At 33.3% G+C, this 7,008-nt stretch overlaps 1 pseudogene; it reads left to right on the top strand.

Annotated features, from left to right (window-relative positions):
- The first annotated feature begins 3,042 nt into the window (after positions 1-3,042).
- On the top strand, positions 3,043-5,422 carry LOC143555555 (nucleoside diphosphate kinase 3-like; annotated as a pseudogene).
- The last annotated feature ends 1,586 nt before the right edge of the window (positions 5,423-7,008 follow it).

The raw sequence follows: 7,008 nt of genomic DNA, 5'->3' as shown, positions 1-7,008 counted from the left end.
TTCATAAATATGACAAATAAACTAAAAAGAGGATAAGTTAAACACGATTGATATGTGCAACAAGTTATATAAGTATATATATATATATCAAGAACACGAAGTCCTCTATGAAGTTTTGCCTTACGAGGTCGAAACTTAACCGATCGAAACCGGAGGAGCAACTACCATAGGAAACAAGGGGTATGTATATATATATATATATATATATATATATATATATATATATATATGTTGTACCACTATATACAAGTATTAATAAGACTACATAAGCTAAATAGAATGAAAGATGAAGCTTGGTTTGACTCTTGGAAGTCAAACCTTCAAGAACTCATATATAAAACAACCTTGAATCTATGAAGAAATGAGAGAGTTTTTGGAGATGTAGCAAGTGTTAAAATGGAGGAGATGGGTGCGTATATATAGGGTAAGGGTCAAAGCTTATTTACAAGGTTCTCTTTTATGTTTACATAAAAAAAAGATTGGTTAAACAAACAAGCAAAGCACAAAACAACAAACAAAACAAAAATAATGTTGCAGGCTTCCCTAGGTGTCGCACGGCCTCCCTTGGCCCTCTGGTCGCGCGGCCTCCCTTGGCCCAGCTCGTCTAGTGGTTAGTTTCGCGTTCAGAAGTTCTTTTTTGATGTAATTTGTTCGTTTTAAGTCTGTTTTCGAATCCGTAAAAGAGGTTTTTCAAATTAAACAATTGGGAACAATTTGGTAACATAAAAATCCAATATTTTATATATCATGAGTTTCGGTTTACAAAAAGAGTCGGTTTACAACATAAAACAATGCATAAGCGAATACAAACAAGGCTCGAAATTGACGAATGTCACATATCGACTATTAATGAATTTGGAATTAACGTTTTTTATTGAAGTACTAACTAAGATTTTCCATTATTATGCCCATATTATACCCATCAAGTAAAGTTTAAAATTATCAAAGGGTAGTTTCATAAATTCCTCATTTTTAATAATCAAACTTTTTTAATAATCAAACTATAAACTTTTGTCTATTTAAATATGTCTCACTTAAAACTCTTTTCCCTAAAGGATTTCTATTATTTAAAAAATCATATATTCAAGCGTTTTGTAAACGTACACGATAGGACGAATCATGTGGACCATCCAACGATCTAAATAATTATGGTTCGGAACATAATTATCGAAGTCCTCGCATGGAAATCATGATGCGTAAGATTGTGTCATAATATAGAATTGAAAGTGGTTGGTATAACGGTACAAATATAAAAAAGATGATAAGGACATGGTGGATATGCCGCTGGTACATCCTATATATAAGTGCCTTTATCGGTGTTTTATTTGGAGCGTTGCCTCAACTATTCAAAGTTCTGCATCATGAATAGTTTTAAATCATATTTAAAATTTTCTTTTATTTTTCTTAAGATTTAATGGTGTTTTTATAGTATTCCTTAATTTCGGGCCGAAATTTCCTTAATTTCGAGACTGTAACAACACAGACTTTTTGAAATCAATATTCTCGTGAAATACCCGACCCATTTCGATGCTTCGGGAAATTTATCGCGTTTATTGAGTTAATATATTTCTATAATAAATATTATTCTTAATTATTTATGTAAAATATATTATAACTTTCTTACTTTGGCAAAAATTACCCAAACATAAACTCTTAACCCTTATTGATTCCATCCTCAAACCTTAGGGTCTAAAGTAAAAATTTCGATATAATCCATATACAATCTGGTTAACCCCAGATCCAAACCCTAATCCCTAACCCGATTGCAATTGAGATTTCTTGGACCTTAACTCTCGTAGTGTTTAAAGAAATTGAATCAAATCGCGCATTAGACTTACCTATTGCCGTCTAACCGTTAAAACGATCATTTGGATCTCGTTTCCTCGTAATATACATGCCGACCTCAATCCCTAAATTAATACACATATAATCGTTTATATTAATCCAATTAAACATGCAGCCATCGTCGCCTAAACCTAGTCGTCCTTAACCCTCAGACCAGTTGAGTTTTCATCGTCGTTTGATGGACTGTTCGTCACCTTATAGCGTCGGCATGTTCTTCGTTATAATTGTATATCGCTTATCAACTATTTAAGGTAATATAATACATGTTTCAACTCGTTTAGGTGTCGTCTACATTAACCCTATGGTTAATCGACCAATCGTTTAACGATTTGGCCGATTGATGGTTTTAGGGTTTATATGTTAAACGGGTTTTTGCACACTTTGTTTATATATTTATGTTTCTATGCTATAATCAAGTTACCATCCAGAGCAGTTGGTTGTCTGGTGGTGTGGATTAAGCCTTAAGGGCTGTAGGTCGCGGGTTCGAACCTCCCTCCAGACCCGTTTTTCTGTTTCTTTTTACAATTAATCCATTTAATTGTTTATTAATATATTTAATCAACTAAATGGTATTATTCATACATTAATTAATTGGCATTTTGTAAAACCGACATATTAACTCGTTTTGTTTCAATCTTTTATTTTAACCATGGATATATGCATTCTGGACAGAAAGGAGATGGTTGTTGAACATCTTCCTGGGCCCCTTCCTTTGTACTATTCCCTTCTTCTTCCCCTCCGACCTGTGCTATCCATTCTGCTTGCGATATTATAATATTAGTCGGTCTTGGGTCTAGGAAATGCCAACAGAGAAGCAAGCCGAACCACCATAAGCGGATCCTGAGCATGAGTCAGTACGTCAACAATCATAAAAATAACTCCATATAGCACATTTCCCAAAAGAAGGATTCTTTGTCAGGTCTTTCTATGGATATATGCATTTATTTATTTATATATATATATATATTATAATACATACAGGCAACTCGTCATTTACGAGGGTTCACCGCTAGCCACTTGAATAATTCCGTTTCAGCCTACAATCAATTTCACTCCGGCCTAACTTATTGCAACCGTTACAATCACCCTCCTTCATTTGCTATTCTCAAATTTCAATTTTAGGGCTACCGACGCTATTGATCGCCACTTCAATTGTAATCAATTGAATTGAACAGTTATGGAGTCAACTGATCGTCGATGTCAGTTTCTACACCTGCTTCAGATATAGATCAATCCGAATTGGTTCTCAATATCATCCGATTAGGGTTGGGTAGTTCTCGGCCTATTGAGTACCATAGCATTGGCATCTTAAGGTGATATATTAGTTTCATATTGTACCTCATCTTTTTTATGCAATTTGTGTGATTATATCGATTTGAAGATAACTGCCACTCAAAAAGAATATTTGGTGGTTCATATTAGATACCCTTTAATGTTAAAGTTTACCTATTTGTCAATTGTTAGTGTTTTGTTATTTCTATTAGAAAAACATTATGAGACAAAGTGTTAAAGTTTAATGTTAAAGTTTACCTATTTGTCAATTGTTAGTGTTTTGTTATTTCTATTAGAAAAACATTATGAGACAAAGTGTTAAAGTTTAAGCTGCAAACCCGTCGGGTCAATGAAGGAAGAACATATGCGAATCATCTTTTTCCAACCTCTTCAAGTGGCAATTGGTGGAATTGGTGTTTTGCAGTTGAAACCAATTGAAATGTTCATAGCGGCAATCCCGCTTCAGATGATTCATATTCAGGCCAATAACTTATGACTTATAAAAAAAGTACAGTTGTACCCTTTTGATGGTGGGTGGTTAGTTACTGATTTTTTTTATTTTATATTTTTGCCGTATAGGATGTTGCAGTTCTTGTTGTGGAGAAGCGGGATGAAAGCCACTTAGGTTCTTTTGTTCTAACTGGGAATCCAGCAAGTACACCTTGTCTAGTAGGCTATTTTTTATATTTTTCCTTAAGTTTTCATTTGAATCCTTCGGTGGGTAGTGCTACTTTCTTTAAAACTTTCGTAATTTGTGGTGCTAAAACAACCGTGTTGAAACGAGTAAAGATGATACATAAAGGGAGTTTTAATTCAAACTAGAGGAACATTTATTTTTTTTTGCCTACGCTATTTACATTATATGAATTCTGAAAGTGCATGTTAGCGGTTATCAAAATCTTGATAAAATGTATGGTTTTCATATTATTATTCTTTCATTTGTAGAATGATAGTCGCTTGCTGCTGCTGCAGCAGTTACATCCATAGGATTCTTGCCAGCTCTTGCTTCTTATGGGCGCGATCATACTGGAAACGCATCTAGCAAATGGATTGCTGGAACATTTGCACTCCCTGCTGCAGGTTTTTACTATGTTCTATAATGTTATTATCTGAACAAATTACCCGATGTTGATTTTTGTTTTTGGACATTTGTGCATTTGTGAAGTCTTTTAATTTGTTTTGTTTTAATTTCTTAAAAGCATACATGCTTCAAGATCAAGAAGCATATGCAGCAGAGGTTATACATTCTTTTACTCTTCTCTTGATATATATTTGAAGCACAGTTGATGATGATACCTTTTATTTATTGTGCTGTTGAAGCGCACTTTCATTGCTATCAAGCTAGATGGTGTGCAAAGAGGACTGGTAATCTAACCACCATTATTTACATGCACTTTAGACTTTTTAGTTACAACAATAAATAAGAAGAGAGTTTCTTTTTTGTGTCTTTTCTTGATTTTAAAGTTTAAACAGTTTTTCATTAAGTAAAACGTCTTCTTTTGGCAGATTTCAGAGATCATAGCTCGGTTTGAACGAAAAGGATTCAAACTTGTGGCTATAAAACTTGTAACCCCTACAAAATCCTTTGCTCAGAAGCATTACCATGATAGTAAGGAAAGAACATTTTTTATGGGCTTTGTGACTTCCTTAGCTCTGGTCCTGTTCTTGCCATGGTAATTAGTTAAAACAAATTATATATATTTCTTATATATGCATCGAAATCCCTTATTTTGATCAATCATTAATGCATGTTTTGGAAGGAGAAGGCGTGATTAAATACGGACGTAAATTTATTGGAGCCACTGATCCACAAAAACAGAACCAGGAACAACAGGGGTGATTTGGCTGTTGTTGTAGGAAGGTACAAACAGATCCACAAACTATTTGCCCATTTATAACAGTTATTTTACAAAATACATGAGTTTTAATTTGATATAAGTCAAAATGTTACGTGACTTGTAGTATGATGAGTTGATGATCGCTATATTGTGGTTTGTAGGAACATCATCCATGGAAGTGACAGTCCAGAAACCGCCAAGGATGAAATCAAGTTATGGTTCAAACCAAAGTAGTTGAATAATTACACAAGCAACCAAGAAAAGTTGGTCTATGGAGTCAACTAATGGAATGGCATGTGTGTGTTGTCTAGGCAAATTAGTTTTTCGAATGCAAGAATAACAACCAAAGAATAAACAAAAATGTTGTTTTTTAATTTAAAAGTGAGCGAAAACAGTATCAGTTTTGTAATTTGAATGATTCTCAAAGACCATCTTTATAGTCATTAAAGAAATAAGTATTTGGTTGATACAGGGTTGCTTTTACCTCTTTTGATCTTAGACTTTACTTTTTTGGCTTGTTTTCTTTCATTAATAGAAGAAATGTTTAAATTTCTTTTAGAGCTATACATGTGTTTGGTTTCGGCTGGGTTTTCAAAACAACTAAATTATGATTTTGGAGAATGACGAAAAAAACCAGTCGGGTTGGATGGGTCGGTTGGACTGTCTGGCATGACAGTTTACACTGATTTTTTTCAAAATCATTAATCTGCACTACCAAATGTTTAATGATATATTTGGTTTATGAGTATAATACATACACTTTAACAACATATTTCAAGTTCAAAACCGGGTTTAGCTGTTAAGATGATAAATCGTCAAAGTCGAACAAAGAAACCCAACAATTTGTATCTAAATGGTAGCTTACATGATCTATAAAATCTACTTTTAAAAGTGAATATATTATCTAAATATGTGCATGTGTCCAAGTGATGAATGGTTGGAAAAATTTTGTGAATGATATGACATTATGAGCATGGCAATTAGCAGGAGTAGTTTAACCCAATTTATATAAAAATGAGACCTTTTGGCTAACAAGAGAATGAATGAAACAATTTAAAATTCACTCCAAAATATAATCAAATTCCTATAGCATTCTAAATTGCTTTATTTGCAAAGTTGCATCACACTGAGTTGTATTCAATGTTTTTAAAACCAAACAACATTGGCCGGTCCGACCGTTTGAATCGGGACTCGAACGAAGAGGCACTACGATTTATTATCTTTAGAGCATTTCTGAATTAACCGGCCGGTTAAAGGCAATTTCCAGATGAACCGGTAAACTGCCATGCGTGATTGAACCAGATGGATTCATCGTTTTTTAGGATTTAGAGAATTTTATAGAAGTGTAAAGAGACCTTGAGTTATAGCTTGAGCTTATTTCAATAGGGGATTGGATTCAGTATATTATAGGTCTTTAATCCAAATTTGTGTTTTTACTACTTCTCATTTGTTTAATCGCTTTTAAAGTGCTTTGATGACGGATTGATTAAAGTTTGATCATGGCTCGATCCTGGATACCTTCATACAAGTTTCTTGACTGGACTTTGGTCAAACTCATTGTATGTTACACGTTATACTAGCATGTGATATTTTATTACAATATGAACAATTTGACAAATTCTTAATTATATCCACAAGGATACATACAAACTGGGCCTAAAATTGTCTAACAATACCATTTGGAAAAAAAAACATATGGTTTAATAGTTAATTAGTACGTATACTGCTATATATTGTTGCATCTCTAACAAGAATGTACATGCAGGACTAAGGGAATGGTTTGAGCAAAACTTTAGTGTTGATGTTGCTGCTACAACCAGAATTATCTATAGAGGTATCTTTTATGCTATTTTTTTTTTCCAAAAAAAGACTAATATGAATCACCAACGAATGCTTGGATACACTTTTGAAATTGCTGAACATTCACAATCAAATAATCAACGGTAACAAAATGTGTTACATGAGATGGTGTTTGGATATGCTTAGTTTTTGAAGTTCTAGCAGTTTTTTGTGTTATCTCTTCATTAATGTTTGTTTTTTGTGTTATTTCATG

The sequence above is a fragment of the Bidens hawaiensis genome, unplaced genomic scaffold (assembly GCF_021521415.1).
Source record: "Bidens hawaiensis isolate Kalapana, Puna unplaced genomic scaffold, B.hawaiensis_p1.1 tig00018147_1, whole genome shotgun sequence".
NCBI classification, from domain to species: domain Eukaryota; kingdom Viridiplantae; phylum Streptophyta; class Magnoliopsida; order Asterales; family Asteraceae; genus Bidens; species Bidens hawaiensis.
Note: the sequence above shows the minus strand (reverse complement) of the source record. Positions and strands in the feature narration are given on the sequence as shown.